At 35.6% G+C, this 24,688-nt stretch overlaps 1 protein-coding gene and 1 long non-coding RNA gene across 30 annotated transcripts in view; one reads left to right on the forward strand and one right to left on the reverse strand.

The window, feature by feature from the left end:
- LOC106876966 (transmembrane and coiled-coil domains protein 1) overlaps positions 1-24,688 on the forward strand; it is a 307,482-nt gene that overhangs the window by 60,439 nt on the left and 222,355 nt on the right. For all 29 annotated transcript variants that reach the window (XM_089340109.1, XM_089340122.1, XM_089340096.1 and 26 more), the window contains exon 2: positions 12,340-12,420. The gene's annotated coding sequence lies outside the window, so the exon portion shown is untranslated. The remainder of the gene's footprint in view (positions 1-12,339; positions 12,421-24,688) is intronic.
- On the reverse strand, positions 8,230-10,474 carry LOC149131328 (uncharacterized). Its single transcript, XR_016238063.1, has 2 exons — positions 8,921-10,474; positions 8,230-8,756 (listed from the first exon to the last, which is right to left on the reverse strand). It is a non-coding gene; the product is annotated as an uncharacterized LOC149131328 (long non-coding RNA).

The following is a 24,688-nucleotide window of genomic DNA, read 5'->3' on the forward strand; positions in this document are numbered from 1 at the left end:
AAAGAAACTCTCATATTGGCTCTTGGTGCAAAATGCACGCTTGTTTTGCACCGCTTTGCACTAAAAGCCAACACAGAGTTTCTCTCATGGTGTCTACTGCAGTATAGTTTGTTCTAACAGAACATCCACTTTTAAGTGGGGATAAATATTACCTCTCAGCATTAATACTGCCTCTATCACTAATATATATATATATGGAATTTTCTGTACAACTGAAAATAATCTTTTTTGCTTTGGGATGTTCCAGTGCACATGTCAACCCATTTCTTCTTTGTATATTTCTGTACTTTATGCACTGTTCTCTTCTTAAAGGACTTTTAGCTTCGGTTTCTGAATAAAATCAATTTTTCCCCCTCCTCCCTCTTTCCATCTCACTCTCTCTCTCTCTCTCCATCTCTCTCTCCATCTCTCTCTCCATCTCTCTCTCTCTCTCCATCTCTCTCTCTCTCTCCATCTCACTCACTCTCCATCTCACTCTCTCTCCATCTCTCTCTCTCTCTCTCCATCTCTCTCTCTCTCCATCTCTCTCTCTCTCTCTCCATCTCTCTCTCTCTCTCTCTCCATCTCTCTTTCTCTCTCCATCTCTCTCTCTCTCTCTCCATCTCTCTCTCTCCATCTCTCCATCTCACTCTCTCTCTCCATCTCACTCTCTCTCTCCATCTCACTCTCTCCATCTCTCACACTCACTCTCTCCATCTCTCACACTCTCTCTCTCCATCTCACTCTCTCTCTCCATCTCACTCTCTCTCTCCATCTCACTCTCTCTCTCCATCTCACTCTCTCTCTCCATCTCTCACTCTCTCTCTCCATCTCTCACTCTCTCTCTCCATCTCTCACTCTCTCTCCATCTCACTCTCTCTCTCCATCTCATTCTCTCTCTCTCTCTCTCTCTATCTCTCACTCTCTCTCTCCATCTCACTCACTCTCTCTCTCTCTCTCTCTCTCTTTCTCTATCTCTCTTTCTCTATCTCTCTTTCTCTCTCTCTCTCTCTCTCTCTCTCTCTCTCTCTCTCTCTCTCTCTCTCATATGTTTGCTTTTCTCTTCTTACCTCCCCCCCTATCTCTTTCTTCTGAAGTTCATCTCTTCATTTTCTTCCCACTTTTTCTAACAAGTAAAAATTCAGATTCCATTAAGTTCATTGTTTTGCTGATTACATCGTTTGAACTTCCTTCTCGTCCTTTGAATGTTGCTCCAAGGCCTATCACCATAATTACCACAACCACGATGCACCATCGTTGTTTTCATCACCATTTGCAAGCATCATCAAAACTGCCACCACCACCACCACCGTTTTTACCACTCTTTCCTCTACAGCCACTGTTGTTGCTACCATCGTTTCCATCATAACTATAATCATCATCACCATTACCACGGCAGCTGTTTTTTGAATTTAAAACTTTGCATTATTGCAAGCTACATTGTAATTTAATTTCTAACAAAAGAAAAAGAACAAATAAAACAGGGTCCTCTCTTTTCCTCCCCTTATTTTCACTCTCTTTCTTTCCATAGGGAGAAGTGTGTAACCTCTTGCCATATCAGGCTTTCCTTATTCATCTACCAACAGGGACAAAAATATAAAGATGATAATAATAATGATGACAATCTCAATGACTTTCACAAATATTAAACTCAACAACAAATTGGAGATTATTTTCCCTCCTTGCTTCATGCTATGATGAAGAAATTAAATAAATAAAAACCGCTGGACTGGCTCCTGTGCAGGTGGCACGTAAAATACACCATTTCGAGCGTGGCCGTTGCCAGTACCTCCTGACTGGCCTTCGTGCCAGTGGCAAGTAAAAGCACCCACTACACTCTCGGAGTGGTTGGCGTTAGGAAAGGCATCCAGCTGTAGAAACTCTGCCAAATCAGATTGGAGCCTGGTGTAGCCATCTGGTTCACCAGTCTTCAGTGAAATCGTCCAACCCATACTAGCATGGAAAGCGGACGTTAAACGATGATGATGATGATGAAAAAGAGATAAGCAAGCACATCTGCACTAAGATATGTCTTTTGTCTTTTTCTTGTTTTAGGTATCAGACTGTGGCTATTCTGGGGCACTTGTGGAATTTTAGTCAAACGAATAGACCCCAGTATTTCTTTTCTTTTCTTTTTTTTTAAAGCGTGGTACTTATTCTGTTGATCTCTTTTGCTGAATCACCCTGTTACAGGAATGTAAACAAACCAACACCAGTTGTCAAGCAGTGTTGTCACACACACATATACACGATATATATATATATATATATATATATATATATATATATATATATATATATAGTAGAATAAGACATAGAAAATCCTTGGTATAGTATTATATACGAGCAAAACCTGTGAATATTTCATGGAATTAATGGTAAACCTATTGGGTTATTTCTGAAAACTTTATAAAAAAAACCTGAAAGTGTGGCCTGTGTTGTGTCTGCATGGAAAGATAATCACTCATCTGCTACTCATTGTAAAATGAAAGAAGTTGGAATACAATGATTATTTAATGCACTTTATAAATACACTTCATATGCTTTGTGCACAATTTTATAGACTTAATACACAGCACTCATAAAATAAATATTCATTCTTATTTTTCCATTTCCCCCATACAAAAAAAAAAAAAAAAATCCCATACATATGACACAACCTTTATATCTGCCATGTAAAATAAGTGTGAATATTTCACAGAATTGCACTTATGTGCATGCATTAAGTGATAGGTGATATAAAAGAATGTAGTTCAATAAAAAAAATACACTCTTTACTATCCAATCACCACCACCACCACCACCACCATCATCTCTCTCTTTCTTTCTACCTTTCTTTAACTTCATCATCAGAACATCACCCCTCTGCTAAAATTATATTTTTAACTCTCCTCCTCTATATCATCACTACCGTCAACTAACTTTTTTAGCCACATAATAAATATCATGTTCCCCCTATCTCATATCATGGGCACTTCTCTCTCCTTTTTCCTTCTCTCTTTCCCTTCAACTAATCATGTGAAAGCGTTACAATTATATTCTCTCCTGTTTTTCCTCTAATCATGTGAAAGTGTTACCGATGGGCTAAGTAATGGAATGACAAGCAGAATTATTATAAGATTTGAAAGAAAAAATGTATAGAAATGGTTTTTCTGATAATTTTTCCACTTTAATGATTATAGAGTTGAACATCTAATTATTAAAGTGGTAAAATGATCAGAAACACCATTTCTATTCATTTTTCAAACACACATGCACGCACGTGCAACCGTTTCTGTCTAACAAATCCACTTGGTCAGCCTGGGGCTATAATAGAACTCACCCATGGTGCCAATCCTTTGCCTATGTATATATATATATTTCATGTTTTGCTTATAAATGATGCATGAAACCAGGATTTTTGACTTGAGTCAAATACAGTAAACTGCTCCAAATCCTTGTTATAGTATCCACATTAGTGGAGACACAACATGTTAGTTTGCACTGGCTTCAAGGCATATAAATTGTAATAATGAAGTCAAACCAGATAATATTTTGAAAGCATTTAATTCATACATTAAATATATAATAGGAAATACATCCCATTACGCAAGGTTTTTCTCTGTTAATACATTTCAAAATATAAACCAACTGACTGAAATTGTTCTGTGTATATGTGGGAGTGTGTGCGTATGTGTGGTCAGCGCATTAAATTGGCTACTAAATGTGTTGAGAGGCAGAACGAAGGAAGGTAGAGAGAGTGAGCAAGGGGAAGAGAAAGAGGGATATATAGAGAGGGAGAGAGGAGAGAAAAGAGAGTGAGAGAAGAAGAAAGAAAGCAGACAGTTGTGTTGGTATGTGTATACAAAGGGCAAGAAGGATAAATACAAGGTAGAGAATTGAAAAGGTCAAGGAGAAGTTGGGGGAGGGGACAAGGAGGAATTGAACCATATGTTAGGGTGTGGTTATGAATGTTGGTAGTGAACAGAGGCTATAAGCATTTGGCCTCGAGGATATTGGTGTTGTCAAATAGACTAATATTATAATAATAATAATAATAATAATAATTCTTTCTGCTGTAGGCAAAAGGCTTGAAATTTCTGGGAAGGGGGCTAGTCAATTTCATCAATCCCAGTGTTCAACTGATACTTAATTTATCCATCCTGAAAGGATGAAAGGTAAAGTCGAAGTTGGTGGAATTTGAACTCAGAATGTAAAAATTGATGAAATGCTGTTAAGCATTTTGTCTGATGTGCTGATGTTTCTTATTTCTATATTGCCCACAAGGGGCTAAACATTGAGGGGACAAACAAGGACAGACAAAGGGATTAAGTCGATTACATCGACCCCAGTGCGTAACTGGTACTTAATTTACCGACCCCGAAAGGATGAATAGCAAAGTTGACCTCGGTGGAATTTGAACTCAGAACGTAATGGCAGACGAAATACCACTAAGCATTTCGCCCGGTGTGCTAACGTTTCTGCCAGCATACCACTTCAGTAATAAAGATAATAATGGTTTCAAATTTTGGTGCAAGGCCAGCAATTTCAGGGTAGGGATTAGATCAATTACATTGACACCAGCACACAACTGATATTTGTTTTATTGACCCTAAAAGAATGAAAGGCTAAGTTGATCTTGGCGGAATTTGAACGATATTCTGCTAAGCATTTTGCCCGGCATGCTAACAGTTCTGAAGCTCACTAAATAATAGTAATAACAATAAAAGTAATAATAATGATAATAATAGTGATAATGATGATAGTAATACTTTCTTTATTGGCCACCACCAGGACCGAACACAAAACATAGAGGACGATACACAGATGAGGGACAGTGAGGTTAAACATGTTAACAGCAAACACAATGATTAACAAAGAGATTAAATCAACAATATGCTTCTTCAGTAGGGGGGAGTTCCTCCATAAGGTGACCAAAGAGACCTCATGCACTTTGGACCCCTTAACACCAAAGGCTTCTCAGGAAGGCACCCTCTCCTCTCCCTTCCATCTGGCCTACATTATTGCTTTGAGAATTGACACAGAGAACTGGAAGCCAACTGAATATTGGAAAAGAGTTACCCCTATCATGATGGTTTGCACTGGGTATCAAAAGGCTGACATCATGAGTGCTGCTCAATACTTTGTGAATACTGTAAACGCTGTAAGATGTAACATGGACAGCTGCGATACAGACTGTGAAGCCATGTGTTTGCTGTGTGGCAGCAGGATTTGGCTCCTTGCCATACATCCAGAAAGAGGTCAGAAGTGGTTGTCAGAGAATTTCTACAACTCTACCAGAGTCCCAATGTCGGTCTCCTAATTTCCATGATTGTAATCTCATGGATTACTATGTGTGGAGTGCAGTCGAGACAGACACCAACTTCACTGCCTGCAACGCCAAGGCCAAGCTGGTGGCCAAGATCAAGGAAGTGCTCAAAGATCTTCCCAGGGACACAGTGAGGAATGCATGTGCTAGGTTCTGGAGCCATCTTGAGGCAACGGTAGAAGCTGAGGGCTGTTACTTTGAGTAGAAGGTTATCTCCAAGCCATAATCTGGTTGATAGTATTCGATTTTTTAAAATACTTCTATTTTTGGATGGAAAATTGTGTTTTCTTTTCATTTTAGGCAAACTGTCAAATATATATATATATATATATATATATATATATATATATATATATATATATATATATGTATGTCTTTCTATGAGTGTTTGTATGTGTCTATCTACACACATACAAAAATGTGTAGTATGCATATATATTGTGTGAATAAGTACGCATATGAATACCATTATCACTTGCAATTTATGATTTATTTTCAATTTACTTAATTCTGTGTTTTCTTCACTTTTCTGTTATATCCCTCCTCTTCTATTCTTCTTCCTCTTCTCCCCACCATCATCATCATTATCATCTCAAATGATACCGAGTTCAGTTCTCTGAAGCAGCTGCTGGCCCCCTTTTCCAAGAATGCAAGTTGGCAGAATCGTTAGCATGCCAGGCAAAATGTCTATCAGCATTTCATCCATCTTTACATTCTGAGTTCAAATTCCACCAAGGTCGACTTTGCCTTTCATCCTTTTGTAGTTGATAAATTAGGTACCAGTTGAGCACTGAGGACCATGTAATTGATTCATCCTCTCTGACCAAAATTTCAGGCCTTTTGTCCATAGTAGAAAGGATTATTATTATTATTATTATTGCTGTTGTTGTTATTTATTAGTATTTCTGTCCGTGGTGCTTTGACACACCAGTATCTTCAAGGCCAAATGCTTACATCCTCTGTTCTGTACTAACATTCATAGCCACACCCTAACATATGATTCAGTCCCCCCCCCATACTCTCCTTCAGCTTCTCCTTGACCTTTTCAATTCTCTACCTTGTTGTGTTTAACCCTCTTGCCCTTTCTATGCATATACCAACAAAACTGTTTGCTTTCTTTCCTCTTCTCTCACATACTCTCCTTTCTTTCTCTCCTTTCTAACTATCTTTACTATCTCTCTTCTCCTCCCTCTCCCATTCCCTTCTCCTTTACTATACAACTTACTGCCCTGACCACACACACACAGAACAAGTTCCATCAGTTGGTTTATATTTTTAAATGTATTAACTGAGAAAAGCCTTGCGTAATGGAATGTATTTCCTATTATATATTAAGCAGATCTGAAATGTATGAATTAGATGCTCTCAAAATAGCATTATTTGGTTTGACTTCATTATTACAACATTATACACACACACACACACACACACACACACACACACACACACACACACATGCATGATAATATTAAACAGTGGGGAATGAGAGCTCAGCACTGTGTTTAGTGGATAAATATTCATTGTTTTTGGATTAACAATGCTACCAATGGTTTCATGTGGAAGAAGTACCACTTAAAAATGTTGGCAATCACTTCCATTTTTAATGGGATGACACAATGCTACACAAAATAGTACAGGCCTTCAGAATTAATGCATACGCAGATAAGGGTAGGCAAATTTTTAGGGACTACTTTAACCCATTAGTGCCCAAATTTTTTTTCTTTAATTTATTACCAAAATCTTAAATATATAAAAAATACTAAATATATAAAGAAATTTTTATTACAATACACTAAGAAAAAAATACATTTTTAGTCTGGTCCTTTTTTAGGACCATGGGCATATGGGGTGCCTTTGTTAAAAAAATAGGATTTTTAAAGTATACTTGATTTCAAAAAGGAAAATAAAAATGCATTGTTTTATTTATTTATGAATTCAAAAGAAATGCATATTATTTGAAAGAAAAGAATAAAAAGTAAACTTTTTTCTGAACAATCTAAATACAGATTACTTCGAATACCATTTTGAATCGTTCACCCACATGAAGACCAACATCACATTTTACACATTGTTTTGAAACTTTTTTTTTGCAAAAGGCACATTGTTTTTGTTTCCCTCCCTCTGTTCTATCAAGAATATGTCTAATAGTAGAAAATCTAGTTTCTGGTATTACTTTTGAAGAAAATACCTTTGGCTGTCCCGAAATTTTGGGATCAGAATCTGAGGATAACTCCAAATAAGCTTGTGTAACTGACCTCTAAATCTAGTAATGTCAAAGTATTTCTATTTGTAAAACAATGTACAATCCAAGAATTAACCATTATAGTATCAAGGGTGGTGAGCTGGCAGGATCATTAGCACGGCGGGCGAAATGTGTAGCAGTATTTTGTCTGCTGTTGCATTCTGAGTTCAAATTCCGACAAGGTCGACTTTGCCTTTCATCCTTTCGGGGGTCGATTAAATAAGTACCAGTTATGCACTGGGGTCGATGTAATCAACTTAATCACTTTGTCTGTCCCCTCTGTATTTAACCCCCCACCATCCTTGTGGGCAATAAAAAAATTATTATAGTATCAAGGAAATTTGTGAATAGACTAAAGTACCACTTCTTAGATGTAACAGATGTGATACCTTTGGATAAGCCTGTCTAAGTGGTCCCCACCTCCTGTACGTTATACTCACATGTGACAAATGGCTAAGGGAAATATATTTCATTCCTATGGCTGGTTGACCATCTTTTAGCATTTCCAACAAGGGTGGCAGATTGATGATTTACTTGCAATTGTGAAAACACTACTGTCATACCATTTCAAATAAAGAGTTCTTCCTTTTCTTCAAATTGTAGTCATAGGATTCACAATTTTCCTTTTTCAGGGAGTTATCCTTCAGAGGACATCTGGATGTTCTGTTTGAACATACTGTACCTGTGATTCTGATTCCTAAGGATTTCATTTGTACAAATAAGTTATAACGAGAAAAAGTTATCAACATAAATTTCATGATTGTTGGGGTTTTCTAGGTTATTGGTCATTGATAAAACCACTCTTGAACCTAGACTATCATCATTCTTGGTATTGGAAGTAGGATTTTTTTGCTTTCCTTGATATAAATTTATTCTAAACCAATAGCCACTAGTGGCACAACAAAGCACCCACTGCTTGAAACCAAATCTTATTGGCTTACTTCTTATGAATTGTTTTAGAGAGCTTCTTCCATAGTATCTTACTATCTGTTCATCTCTTAGAGAATATTCCAAACTGCTTGAACTTCTGATTCAGAGCATCAGCTAGCAATATGATTTTGAATCCTTTATCATCTTTGTAATTTTCTGCATTTTCATTATCAATGAAATGATGAAATCTTTTGATGCTTAGAAAAATGTTTCTTGGCATTGTTTTTCGAATGATTGGAGTTTCAAGGTCTTCAGACACACTCCAATAATGCCATTCACTTGGTAGTCTGTGGTATCCTGAAAAAAACAAAGTAGGATTCCAATGAAATTTCTCTGACAGCTTGTTGACAGACTAAAATCATGTACATTTTTCTGTGTGGAATAAGTGACAGATTCTCTGCAAATTTCACTTAGTAAATCCTTGTCAAAGAAAAGGTCAAAAATCTCAACTGGGCTCTTACCAAGTACTTTATCTTTCATTGATTTCATTCTATCATCTGCTCCATCAGTAGTTGGTGATGCAAGTTTTGAAAAATTAGGCTCAGTCTTTTTCCAAGAGAAATCTGAGCTTTTCTTTCTTTTTCCTTTTGGTTGTGTTAGTTCTTCATTATCATACCGATGACGTTCAACACTTCCTGGCACATCCTGCAAGATAAAGGTCAGATCTCTGTTCTCATCATCTAAGATTTCATCATCAAAGTCTTCTTAATCAGTTACTTCATTTACTGGCAGAGGAATTTCAACAATATCAATAAAGTTTTCATCACTAGGAGACTTATTTTCTTCTGCATAATTTGCTGCACCATGAACTGAATGGCAGAAAGCCACGGGGGAGTATCTGAAAATAAAACTAAAAGAATAATAATGAAAGAAAATAACAAATAAAAAATATATACATAGAAAATGTTCACAACATAAAAAATTTGCCCCTGAAAATCATTTTCTCTGTTATGCAACATCCATAGAAAACGGAACAAATGGAGTTCTAGTGACCATGGTCCTTATATTAGGACCAAACTTTTAGATCATGCTATATTTGAGCAAAATTACTTTCAAAGATTTTATTGACTTTGTAGGACAGTTAGAACAATTATTTATACTATATCAAATATGGGTTGGATATAAGTACTACTTACCAAAAGAGTTTTGATTGAATAAGAGATGAAACTGAGTGTATCCTTTCCCTCAAGATTTTCACACTGTTCTGAAAACTGAGACATCAGTGTTGCATATATACATTGGACAGTAGGTGTAATATTTGAAAAACACTCCAGTCTTGATGACTAACAAGATATCTCAGAATATCAAAAATACAGGTGTTGTAGAAATATGATGGATTATCCTTCTGGTCCTAAAAAGAGGACCATTGGTGCTAATGGGTTAATTGTTATTTCCTTAGCATTGTCCTTGGCTTTTGTCAAAAATTTGCATTCAACATAGATATATATATAAATTTATACTAACATATACAATGTGACACCTGCCTGCATTTCGTGAATGTATGTGCATGTCTTTTATTGTTTATGAGGCTTCACAGGTTTTGAATGTAAATTAGTGTATGAAGTAATATGTTTTGTAAATCCTGTGATGTCTTTAATATGTATCCGTTATGTGTGTGTGTGTGTGTGTGTGTGTGTAGTTTAGAATTCCAGGTTGAGTTCCTGAGCATATATAAACTTATAGCTATTGCAGATAAGTGATCCGCTCACATGCATATTCATGCACATACATGCAATCTGACAGACACACTGTAGCCATTAACCCTTTAGCATTTAAATCTTCCATATCCAGCCCAAATATTCTATTTTATGTTCAAAGCAGCCAGATCCAGCCTCTAACACCTGTCCTACAATATCCTAAAAATATGCAATCACATCAACAAAATCTCAAAGTTATGGCGAAATGCATGATTAATTAAAAGCAGTGTGATTAAATATGTATTACATTTGCTAACATAATCTAAATGCTTAAAGGTTACAAACCACCTCTCACACTATCAGTTAGTCAGAGGCTGAAATGTGTCAGCTACCCACATACAGTTTTTCCTGGCTCTCTCCTTTCTTTTCTTATCTCTGTTCTGTTATATATATATATATATATATATATATATATATGTGTGTGTGTGTGTGTGTGTGTGTGTGTGTGTGTGTGTATGTGTATGTGTGTGTATTTGTGTGTGTGTTTATATGTATTTGTGTAGGTGTGTGTATATATGTATTTGTGTAGGTGTGTGTATATATGTATTTGTGTAGGTGTGTATATATGTATTTGTGTAGGTGTGTATATATGTATTTGTGTATGTGTGTATATATGTATTTGTGTATGTATGTGTGTGTATAGACATGTGTATTTGTGTACATTTACTACATCAATCTCTAATTCTCTCTCTTTTCTAAATTACTAGTTTTGTTCTTTATTCTCCCTATCCAGTTATCGGTAGGACTCCTGATTAGTATGTATAAAGGCTTCATACAAGTGTAAATTTTGTATTATTTGATTCTCTCACTGAAGAATTTCCAAAAAGATGTCTTACAAGTTTCTCTTCCATGTACAATTTTGTTACTCCTATTAGTAAATGAAACACATGTAATGGTGAATGGATATTACCAAAAATTTTTTCCAATCTCCTTTTTTTGATATATATATATATATATATATATAGGCGCAGGAATGGCTGTGTGGTAAGTAGCTTGCTTACCAACCACATGGTTCCGGGTTCAGTCCCACTGCGTGGCACCTTGGGCAAGTGTCTTCTACTATAGCCTCGGGCCGACCAAGGCCTTGTGAGTGGATTTGGTGGACGGAAACTGAAAGAAGCCCATCGTATATATGTATATATGTATATGTATGTGTGTTTGCGTGTCTGTGTCCCCCCCCCCCCCCCACCATTGCTTGACAACCGATGGTGGTGTGTTTACGTCCCCGTAACTTAGCGGTTCGGCAAAAGAGACCGATAGAATAAGTACTAGGCTTCCAAAGAATAAGTCTTGGGGTCAATTTGCTCGACTAAAGGCGGTGCTCCAGCATGGCCGCAGTCAAATGACTGAAACAAGTAAAAGAGTAAAGAGTATATATATATATATATATATATATATATATATACAAAATGTTGTTATTGGTTCAAATATGTTTGAGGCATATTCAAACCTACACGGAAGCCATTCACTGTATTTTGTCATGGAGGAAATTTCTGTAGACAGATAGGCGTAAGCACAACGAATCAATGTGCAACATTCCCTCCTGTCTACTGCGAACTGACTTGGTGTGTTTACACCTATTTGTCTACAGTGAAAAATTTTCTCCATGACAAAATACACCGAATGGCTTTCATAACGGTTTGAATATGCCTCAAAGCATATTTGAACTGGTGACAAGTTTGTGTTTATACACATCACTGCTTAGCACTTTCATTCCAAGCGTGTGTGTGTGTGTAACAGTATAAAGCAGACTGTTTGCATTTAGAGTAATGCACTTGCACATTTATTTTGTGAATTCTTGAACATTTTTGCTTTAAAGCAACTCCTATGAATCTTTGTTGGATAACAAAACTTATTTGTATGTAGGATGTTTTACATGTATGTTTTATTTATGTGTACAATTGTTTTATTTATGTATTTGTGTTGTATATGTGTTAATATATTTGTAAGTATTTGTATATTTTATGTATCTTTGTATTTTCTTTATCATCAAGTGAACTCTGATTGCACAGACTTACGATCAAAGACTTTCCCTGCTAATGTTTGTCTCTATTACAATCAATATTCTAATGTTCTGATTAAAACCCAACTTCACAAAATGTTTCTATAACAACTGCTTTTAACTTAATTCTTTTTTTTTTTTTTTGACTGTTAATTATCACTAATTAATTGTTCTTTTGCAGGTTATCCAGGATGTAATTTTAACAATCAAATGTGGAATACTTTTGTACCTAACTTTTTAACAAAAGGAACAGAAAAACTCTGTAAGTAAATATTTGAATTAAGATTTCCTCTCATATAAACAATCATTATGTTTGTGTTTAACATTCGGAGTGCCCTTGTTTAGTAGACCTATAATCAAAAGATATTCTAGCTAGCATCATCTTGGTCCTATCTATCTTTTTTCCTTTTTAATTTTCCTGACATAATGTGTCTTAGACTACAATTTGCAGAGTATTCTTTCTTTTCTGAGATCAAAGGGTGTGTGATTTGATAGACTCTTGGTTGCTGTTTTAGCAGAATGAGTGACCACATTGAAACATCCTCTTTGGTATGTGTGATGTAACAGTATTGGAGGCTATAGTTGCTGTTTTAACTCCAGCTAGGCCATGAACTGGTAGAATCGTGATCAAGGTATATCTTTGACTCCAATAGCCAATGTGTTTATAAGAGATTTGAAGCAGACTTGGCTGCTAATTCTAGAATGATGGCTTTGTTGTTGGCTTGTGAATATTATAAACATTATTATACAGTAATGAGTGCAGGAATGGCTGTAGAATGAAGTTCACATTGCAATCATATGGCTCTGGATTCTACTATATCCTTAGGTCAGCTTAACTCTTGTGAGTGATATTTAGCTTGTATATATATATATATATATACATATATATATATATATATATATGTTCATATGATGATATCTCCACAATGTGTTGATGAGATAAACATGTAATCGCTACCAATATAGCAAGAGATTTCTCCGCAAAGGTCTAAAGTAGACTCCTTATGGATCAATATCCTTGGTTATTTACCTTTTACCCTGAAGGTGTGTAAGGTAATTTATCTATTTAACTTGAATTTGACAGTTAAATATAGCCTTATACAGAAATGTTGACATAGGAATAAACTTCAATAATAATGGATATTAGCATCAAATCTCTCATTTAAATTTTTGATATATATATATATATATATAAGACCACTGGGAGTGAGGCACCTCTTAACTCTCATTATTCCAATATGAAGCTTGAGGAATGCTGTTTGGGAAAGTCATAGTACACTATGCTCCTCGTGTTTGTGCATCTGTGTGTATGTATGTTACGAAGCACAACATGGATATCTGTTGAGATTTTTGATAAACCAAATTATTCATCATTTTCGTAGACGAAGAAACCTGTCATTGCTATGAATGACAAAACATTGATAGAGTTTGGAGATAATTGTCCTTGGATTGGTGGGATTGTAGCAACAGTCAAAATATGATTTGTTGGTGTCAGTGTTTCTGTTGTTGTTTGTTCATTATTGAGCAGCTGTTCGCATCTCTTTGCTATCTGTCTGCCATTTCATCTCTGCTAAGTAGCTAAGGTGTGTTGAATACTTATTGATGGTTAAACTCAGAAAGAAGCACATCAAAAGATGAAATTGTTGTTGGTGCCTGTTTCACGTGAAGTTTTCACTGGTCATGTCTTTTCAATCACCTAGGTAATATTATAGCAAATCATGACATCAGATATAGGGATTTAATTGCTAAAGTAACAGAATACATGTTATTAGGAATTGTATAAAAACAATAAAAATATTTTGTTTATTGTAGAAATATAACCAATTTATTGTTGATGAGATTTAACAATTAAATCTTATATGGACCCTGGTTGATAGCCACTGATGTAGAGCTTAGCATCTGTGTGCATTTGTACATATGATGCTTAACATGTATAAATATATGTATATTGTGCATAGGCGTAGGAGTGGCTGTGTGGTAAGTAGCTAGCTTACCAACCACATGGTCCCGGGTTCAGTCCCACTGCGCGGCATCTTGGGCAAGTGTCTTCTACTATAGCCTCGGGCCGACCAAAGCCTTGTGAGTGGATTTGGTAGACGGAAACTGAAAGAAGCCCGTCGTATATATGTATATATATGTATGTGTGTGTTTGTGTATATGTTTGTGTGTCTGTGTTTGTCCCCCCAACATCGCTTGACAACTGATGCTGGTGTGTTTATGTCCCCGTAACTTAGCGGTTCGGCAAAAGAGATCGATAGAATAAGTACTAGGCTTCTAAAGAATAAGTCCTGGGGTCGATTTGCTCGATTAAAAGGCGGTGCTCCAGCATGGCCACAGTCAAGGGACTGAAACAAGTAAAAGAGTAAAAGAGTAAAAGAGTATGCCTAGCATGTGTGATTAGTGTTTGTATGGTACTTAGTGTGTGTATGTGATGCTAACTATATATATATATGTTGTGCATATATATATATGATAGTGAGCAACTGGCTGTGTGTGTGTGTGTGTGAATATGCTCTTTAATGTATGTATGTGATGCTTAATCTTTCATTGTATCATTGATATTTAGTTCCTCTGTGTGTGTGTGTGTGATAAATTCAAGTCTATTTTTAGCTTGCTTTTTTTACAAGTCCTGTTAATTTATATATTTTTTTTTCGTGAAAGTGTATATACCTTTCATTTGGAGAAAATTGATTATGCTTCGTGTAGTAGAGCTGTTTGTTGTTAGAACAGGCAGAATTTGCTTTAGTGAAGAAGAGAAGACTTTACTGTAAAGTCCAAACACTGTAAAATAAAATGTTTGGAGGCAGTTGGGGGCTGGAGGGGGGGGGGAATTGTCTAGGGAAATCATTATGTGAAAGGACTGTGGACAGCTTGGCTATTATCATTGCAATAAGAATGGAGATGTTTGATGATATTTGATGATGTTAATAATAGCATGTTAACATTACCAGATGAATTCAGTTCTCTTTGTTTTGTATTTCATCTTCTCACACACTTTCATTCTTTCATATCATCTCTCTCTTTCTCTCTATCTCTCTCTCTCTTTCTCTCTCTCTCTCTCTCTCTCTTTCTCTTTCTCTATCTCTCTCTCTCTCTTTCTCTCTCTCTCTCTCTCTCTCTCTCTCTCTTCCATGCTACACGCTCACTCTTTCACTTTCTTTTCACTTTTTTTTCTCTTTTGAACTCATTTTCTGCTTTTCTTTGTCTCTGACACTTCCTGCCTTCCTCTTCTTCCCCTTTTATTTCTCTCTCTCTCTCTCTCTCTCTCTCTCTCTTATTCTCTTTGTTGCTTTCTTTTTTCTCCTCTTTGTTCCTTCCTCTCTCCTACTCCATTTTCCACACATATTTTTTTTTTTTACCATCCTCTCTCATTCTCTTGTACACAGCACATTTCCACCCCCCCATCCAAAGAATTCATTGCACTGAACCAATTTACTGTTTCAGTGTGGAGCTCTGATTTAGGCTAGAGATTTCTGTTCCTGTATTGTTTGTTCAGTTTATTATGAAAATATTTCACATCTTGAAATTGGGATTGAAACAACATTATACCTACTAATGGATCTTACCTACCAGCTACTCAATACTTAGTTGTTATTTAGACCCAGATCAGCTCTGATCCAGCAGAGCTTGGTTCAAAGAATTGTTTTGAGCCATAACCACCCTGTCCATAGAGTAATGTAACAAGACCACATTTCCAATGCATGCTTTTATTTTTTTTTAGGACGGCATTTTCTTTTTTAGTGGGTTGGTCATTGGACAGTGGTCATACTGGAGCACTGCTTTCAAGTCTTTTATTCTTTTATTTGTTTCAGTCATTTGACTGCAGCCATGCTGGAGCACCACCTTTTAGTTGAACAAACCGATCCCAGGACTTATTCTTTGTAAGCCTAGTACTTATTCTATCAGTCTCTTTGCTACATAGAAATTGAAAGAAGCCCACCGTATATATATATTTATATATAGATATATATATATATATATATATATATATATATATATATATATATATATAAAATACAAAATGAGACAAGAACGCAAAACATCCAGACAGTTAGATGATACAAAAAAGGGACAACAAAACATCCAGATAGACGATACAAAGAAAACAAGGACAGGTCATTCGGAGTTTTCTTTCATCAGTCAAGATCCAGATTATCTTTGCAATTTCAGCTAGTTATTTTTAAAGTACTGGGGTCAATTCATTCGACTAAAATTCTTCAAGGTGGCGCCCCAGCATGGGTGCAGTCTAATACTCAAGATTGCTCCAATCTGGCCAGCCCCAAGGAAAAACTAAGCTTAGAGCATTAGATTCCTTGAAAGAAAGCAGCGAATGTATACGAAAACAAGGATGAAAAAAAAGAAACCGAGAATGTTACACAATTACAAATAACAAGGCATAACAACAGGTGTCTTTCGACTGAGGATGAATTAAATTAAGCTGGCGTGTGTGGAAATAAAGCCTTACAGCAGATGCATGTTTGTCCCCACCACCACCACCACCACTTGACAACTGGTGTTGGTGTGTTTACGTACCTGTAAATAAGCGGTTGTTTGGCAAAAAGAATTGATAGAATAAGTACCAGGCTTTAAAAAAAAAATTTTAAGTACTGGGGTCAATTCATTCGACTAAAATTCTTCAAGGCGGTGCCCCAGCATGGGTACAGTCTAATAACTGTAACAAGTAAACAAGTAAAAGAATATGTATATATATATATATATATATATATATATATATATATATATATATATACATACACCAGAGCAATCACATAAATGCGAAACAAGGTGGAAAAAATAGTACTCGAATACCAGAGGTAGAGTAATATTCTGTTTGTCGGACAGTTTTGTTTAGAGTTCTAAACAAAACTGTCTGATGATTGGGAACGTGAAACTCTGAGTAATGGATTTTGTGATGTTTTTGCTGCTTTTTAATAAAGTATATATATATATATATATATATATGTATAAAAAAATTAACATGAAACTCTAGCCAGTTCAATCTGAAAGGATATTACAGTGAAGACCCTGAAGAAACTACATCGGTATTATAGCAAAGTTGCAAATGCAACAGTTACTGATCATTGTAGTGGAAACATATGTTGGTTAATATTAAGCTGTATTTAAATCAAAACATAAACTAAAATTCATGAAATGCTACTTCATTATAGTTCTTATTATATATGCGACATATTCTTTAATATTTTGATCAGACATAGCAATACAAACATGTATGTGTGTGTGTGTGTGTGTGTGTGTGTGTGTGATATCTGTACATATGTAGATCATACACATATATGCATGACCCATATATGTACTGCCACATTACCCGCAGAACCATTACGGCACTGTCAAACTACTCACAAAACCATACTGCACTGTTAAACCATACATGTATATGTAGGGCTGTGCATAGATTAATATATTTATCTGCATTTGTGAATGTATATATGTATGTGGATACGAATGTGTGTGTGTGTGTGTGTGTGTGTGTGTGTGTGAATTCAGCAAGTATAAGTAGTATAAAAGAGAGTGTGTATGTAAGATTGCCAATTTGTATGTATTCTAGTATTATTGTTTTATTATTTATAATCTTCCTCGTGTATAAGTATTTGAGGTTAAACTGAATGCTTTGTCTCTATTGAAACTACCAGAATTGTTTGCTCTGTGTTTTGATGAGCACTTAATGTGAGCCCTGACACTTGTTTGTCGCCTTGACTTCTCTCTGTTTTCTTAGTATTAGATCATAAATCAAATTTGTATTCTCTCATTCATTCATTCATTCACTCCTCTTTCATTCATTCAATCTCTCATTCACTCTCTCTCGCATTCTCTCTCTCTCTCTCTCGCATTCTCTCTCTCTCTCTCTCTCGCATTCTCTCTCTCTCTCTCTCATTCTCTCTCTCATTCTCTCTCTCTCTCTCATTCTCTCTCTCTCTCTCATTCTCTCTCTCTCTCTCATTCTCTCTCTATCTCTCATTCTCTCTCTATCTCTCATTCTCTCTCTATCTCTCATTCTCTCTCTCTCTCTCTCTCTCTCATTCACTCTCTGTGTGTCTTATTCACTCTCTCTCTCTCATTCTCTCTCTCTCTCTTTCATTCTCTCTCTCTCTCTTTCATTCTCTCTCTCTCTCATTCTCTCTCTCTCTCTCATTCTCTCTCTCTCTCATTCTCTCTCTCTCTCTCTCTCTCATTCTCTATCTCTCATTCTCTCTCTCTCTCTCTCATTCACTGTGTGTGTGTCTTATTCACTCTCTCTCTGTCTCATTCACTCTCTCTGTGTCTCATCCACTCTTTCTCTCTAGTCAGTATCTAATTGAGTGACAGGTCTTATACACACCCACTTGTTTTCTTGTATTGGAATTCTATCTTTAAAACTTCACTGGTAAAAAGCTGGTCAGTAAAGTTATGGATGACTAACTTTACGCGATGCCCGAGGAGCTGAAATTTATGTTATATGATGTAATCTGTCACAACTGCATTATATAAATTTCCAGCGAAACAGTTGTTGCAAACTTAAATGCCATTTATCTGTTATCTATTATAAATTATATGGACACCACAGATTCAGGGATGAATCAGAACATCTGTAATTAATTGGAATGGAGAATTACTCAACGACAGTATTATGGATTATTCCACTGTCTGCACTTTGTAATATAATATGTGTGTATGTATGTATATATATATGTGTGTATACATGTAATATATATATATATATATATGATTAAGATTTAGTTGAATTAGGTACTTCAATTGGGGCACTTTACTAGTTCGGTATAATCTGCACACCCCAACATTATTATTTGAGTATTGAATATCAAGACTCTGTGGAGGGGTATTTGTACCCAATATTCCTGTCGTGTGTAGAGAACACAACCCAGCTAAGTGAAGATATCCGCTGTTGGTAATTCAGACATGTACTTTTTATGAAGATACTTTCTATAGTATTTCTGAAGTGCAGATTCCAGATTCTGTTCACTGACATATATATATATATATATATATATTTGTTACATGTAGTATATATATATTTGTTACATGTAGTATATATATATTTGTTACATGTAGTATATATATATTTGTTACATGTAGTATATATATATTTGTTACATGTAGTATATATATATTTGTTACATGTAGTATATATATATTTGTTACATGTAGTATATATATATTTATTACATGTAGTATATATATATTTATTACATGTCGTATATATATGTTTGTTACATGTAATATATATATATATATATATTTGTTACACGTAGTATATATATATTATGTTACATGTAATATATGTGTGCATATATATATTATATGTTACATATAATATATGTGTGTATGTATATATGTTACATGTTTTATATATATAGTATATGTTACATATATATATATATGTATGTATTAAATGTTATGTATAAAATATATATATATTGTACTTTACACGTAAAATATATATTTATATATATGTATTAAATTATACATGTAATTATATATATATATATATATATATATACAGGGAAACACCTATATAATGGAAACACCTAGCATCATAGCATCATAATTTTGAAATATCTATAAAACCATCAAAAGCTTGTTTATTTTTATGTTGTTTTTTTTTTATTATTAGTGTTGCTTAATATATTTTGCTAAAATTGCTGTTTCTTTTTAGATGTCATCAGGAAAAGGTAATTAAAATTCATTAAGATGACAGATCTATCGGACTTTCAAAGAGGTCAAATTGTTGGTGCTCGTGTGGCAGGTGCTAGCGTAACGAAAACAGCCGAAATGTTTGGTGAATCAAGAAGTACTGTCTCAAAAATAATGACAGCCTTTGAGAAAGAGGGAAAAACCTCCTCTACGAAACAAAACTTCGGAAGAAAACTAAAACTTTCAGTTAGGGACCGTTGGACTCTAATGCAAATTGTTAGAAAGGATCACAAAAGTACAGGTCCCAAAATTACTGAAGAGCTTAATGACCACCTCGAGAACCCAGTTTCCACAAAACTTGTTCGCCGGGAGCTGCACAAAGCCAGATTTCATAAGAAGGCTGCAATCAGAAAACCACTACTTTCAAAAACAAACATTGCAAAGCGTTTAGAGTGGAGTAAAAACCTACAGAATTGGTCCCTAGAGCAGTGGAAGAATGTTATTTTCTCGGATGAGTCATCCTTTACCTTATTTCCAACCACCGGCTGAGTATACATGTGGAGATAGCCAAAAGAAGCATTTGACCCAGACCACTTTCTTCCAACTGTTAAACATGGAGGAGGATCTGTGATGATCTGGAGGGCTGTATTCTTGGAAATCCGCTGGCCTAATGGTTTCCCTTCATGGCAGAATTAATAGTCAAGACTATTTAAGCATTTTATCTGATCAAATTCATCCTATGGTTGCGGAACTGTTTCCGGAGGGAAATGTAATCTTTCAAGATGATAATGCACCAAGTCACACAACTAAAGTTGTTACTGAATGGCACGAGGAACATTCTAGTGAAGTTGAACAACTTATCTGACCACCACAGTCCCCAGATCTCAATATTATTGAACATTTATGGTGCATTTTAGAAAAACAAGTAGGGAGTCAATATCCTCCACCATCATCACTACAAGAACTGGAGACTGTTTTAGCTGAGCAATGGACAAAAATTCCTTTGGAAACAATTCAAACTTTGTACGAGTCCATAGCTCGTAGAATTTAAGCTGTAATTACTGCCAAAGGCAGTCCTACATCATATTAAAATAAATTTGTGAGAAATTTTAAGGTGTTTCCATTATTTTGTCCAACCCCTGTATATGTATTATGTTAGATGTAATATATTTATATATCTATCTATCTATCTATCTATATATGTATGTATATTGGGTCATCCCATAAATAATGTTTTTTTTTTATACTTTTATTTTTCAAAATTAAGATAAAGTTTTTTTAAATCTAAAATATACCCTCCTTCATTTTCTATAACACTCTTCCATCTATTGGGTAGACTTGCAAGGCCCCTCTTCCAAAATTCACTTGTCCATGATGAAAAATTCTCCTCCAGTACTGTTCTGATGTCATTTACAGAATTCATATTTTTCTGTCCAAATGATTTTGAAAACCTGCGGAATAAATGATAATCAGATGAGGCAATGTCTGGCAAATATGATGGGTAGGGCATCGTTTCCCATTCAAACTGCTCCAGCCTTTGGAATGTCATCCTCACTGTGTGTGGCCGAGCATTATCCTAATGTAAGAACACCTTTCGTCTTGAAACCAAAGATGGTTGTTTTCCTTCTAGTGCTGACTTAAACTGCTCAAACAGCTCGCAGTAGATCTCCTTTGTTATCGTTTGGTTTGGGTTTAAAAGTTCAAAGTACACTAAACCTTCCATATCCCACCAAACAGATAACAACACCTTACATAGGTGAAGACCTTCTTTAGCCTGAGGTGCTGGTGTTTCTCTGTTCCCTACTCACTATCTTTGGCAATTGATATTTTTATAGAGAACCCATTTCTCATCACCAGTGACTATTTTGTCGAAAATGGTTCATTCGTGAGATGTGACAGTAAAGAAGAGCACACATTCACTCTCTGCGTGCAATTGGACTCGGAAAGTTTGTGATGAACCCATGGACCCAATTTTCTGACTTTTCCAATGACATGCAGGTGTCAATGAATGATTGAATAATGAAATCCAAGCTTCTCTGCTAGTTCCTCAACATTTATGATGGGATTTTATTCCACCATGGTTTGCAGGATGTCCTCGTCAAGTTCTACAGATCTTCCAGGAAGAGGCTCATCTTCTAGGCTATAGTTTCTGATTTGAAATTTCTGGAACCCCTGTTGACACTGGCTTATGCTTATTGTCTGATTCCCATATACTGCATTAATATTCCTCGCACTTTCCGTTGCGTTGTTGCCTTTATTGAACTCATAAAGCAAAATATGCCAAATATGCTCCTTTGTCACTTCCATTATAGCATATGTAGGTACTCATTTGGGTGTAAATGTTGCTGTATGTGTCAACTATGTATCTATTGGTTTTGTGTGTGTGCATGTGCAAATACGTTTGAGTTAGCATCTGCTGTATGTGCCTGTTTCTGTTTAGAATGCATGTATAGGTGTGTGCATACAGATATCTATGTGTATGTGTGAATGTATGTGTTTATCTGGGTGAATACATGTGTATGTGTCTACATATACGTGTGTGCTTCTGATATCCGTGTGTGGGAGTACACCTGGTGTATGCTAGTGTAGTGTAGTTGCAACAGTGTTGCTGAGTGGGGGATAGAAGTCAGTGTTGGATTGAGATTTGATAGTGTTAGAAAGAGAAAGAAAGTTAGGTGTAGTATATATATGCGGATGTGTGTGTGTGTTGTGTGTGTGTGTGTGCAACAGACTAAGATGAGTACAAAAGTTGCCCCAAAATATGCCAACTTAGTCCTGGCATGTATGAAAAAGCTATAACAAAATATGGTATCAACTTTCAAAATCATTTGGTGAAAAATTGGAAATGATATTTCGATGAATGCCTTCTTCTGTAGACTTACAACCAAAAATGAACTCAATGATTTCAAATTCCTACTCAATAACATCAATAACAGTATTCATTACACCATGGAATTTAGCCACAACCAACTATCCTTCTTAGACACTTTGATTATTAAGAATGATACAAACATAGAAACCGACATTAACTGCAAACCAATAGATACTAAACAGCAGTGGATGCAGGGAAGACTACATTGGAGAAACTAAACTCACCTTAAGAATGAGATTAAATAGTCATTATCAACAACTATGCAATCCCAAAACAAGACAAATTCCATTTAGTGAAAATCTGGACACATGCACAAAAACCAAATCTCTCAAATTTCTTACCTTCTGACTCTATCTTGGACAATGCTTCAGACCAAACAAGAATTAATAAAGAAAGTTCATTTATTTAATACAAGCTGCTGTTGAACATTCATGATACTCCTATGAATTATTGTAGAATGTCTACTTGAGGTAGTTGTAAGGAAACCAAAATTCATGTAGCAGCTGTCATCTATTTTATTAATACAACACCTTGTTATCTTACTTACCCATGCCTTGTTAACAAAAAAAGGGGATATGTTTTAACATGTTCAATAGAATGGAATTAATACTAATGGACAACATTCTTTGATAATAATTATCTGTAACACTTTTATGTAAACAATTATTACATCGCTTATTCATATCTCTTTGCTAAACTGTCATATGACATATTCAGTGGAGGAAAACTTTTATGTGACCTTCTTGTGTGACTGTCACATGAGCGTAATGCAGGAATGTTGACCAATCGGTTTGTATGTTAACAGAAAACATTCTGAGTCACGTTCCTACTTAAAAAACAAACTATTTTTATCACAATGGCCAGAGTAGACATAATTCACAATGCTTTTCCAAACACTATACACTTTTGAAAATCTAATGTGAAACCGGTCAAGTGTATTTCTATATTTTAAAATATTATTAAATTCTAATTAATTCTAATATATCCTTTGTGCATTTTCATTTCTTCTGTTCCTTCACTTGTTTGGATTAATAACAATTGTGCCGGTGGCATGTGAAAAGTCATTCGAGCAAGATTGTTGCCAGTGCTGCTGGACTGGCTCCTGTGCAGGTGGCACGTAAAATACACCATATTGAGCGTGGCCGTTGCCAGTACCACCTGATTGGCCTTTGTGCCGGTGACACGTAAAAGCACCCACTACACTCTCGGAATGGTTGGCGTTAGGAAGGGCATCCAGCTGTAGAAACTCTGCCAAATCAGATTGGAGCCTGGTGTAGCCATCTGGTTCACCAGTCCTCAGTCAAATCATCCAACCCATGCTAGCATGGAAAGCGGACGTTAAACGATGATGATGATATATACACACACACACACACACACACACACACACACACATAAAACAAACAGTGAAATCTAGTGCAGTCTTCTCCCTAGCTAGCTCTCTCAAACCATCCAACCCATGCTAGATTGGAAAATGGATGGTAAATGATGACGATGATGATATACATGGCTCTGTCTTGCTTGCTGTAGGGAGCTTGTCTCACTTGCCAGTCATTAGACAAGTGCTTTCCAATGGCTAAGAGTTGTTCTGACTTATTTCTAGCAATGCTGGTGCTAACTAGCACCCTTAGTCACCTTAGTGATGTCTATATTTGGGATCTTTTTTAAAACGGGGGCCACATTTTTCATTAATGTTTTACGTAGTGTTTTTGGTACCGAAAGACTTTCAAACTTCGTATACTTATCTATTTTGTGTTATAGAACAGAAAAATATTTTTGTATTCGAATTTATTTCATGTAAAAAATTGTCTTATTTCGATAATTTCAACCAATCACTGACGTCCACTCAGCCGATATACATTAAGTGCCGACTACATAAACAAACGATTCTTCGTTTTATTTGCTTTTTTCATTTTAAATTTGCTTTAACCCTAATCCTAACCCTAACCCTAACCCTAGTGTTAGGGTTAGGGTTAGAGTTAGGGTTAGGGTTAGGGTTAATTGTTTC

This window comes from Octopus bimaculoides, chromosome 23 (assembly GCF_046866305.1).
Source record: "Octopus bimaculoides isolate indiv1 chromosome 23, ASM4686630v1, whole genome shotgun sequence".
NCBI lineage: Eukaryota > Metazoa > Mollusca > Cephalopoda > Octopoda > Octopodidae > Octopus > Octopus bimaculoides.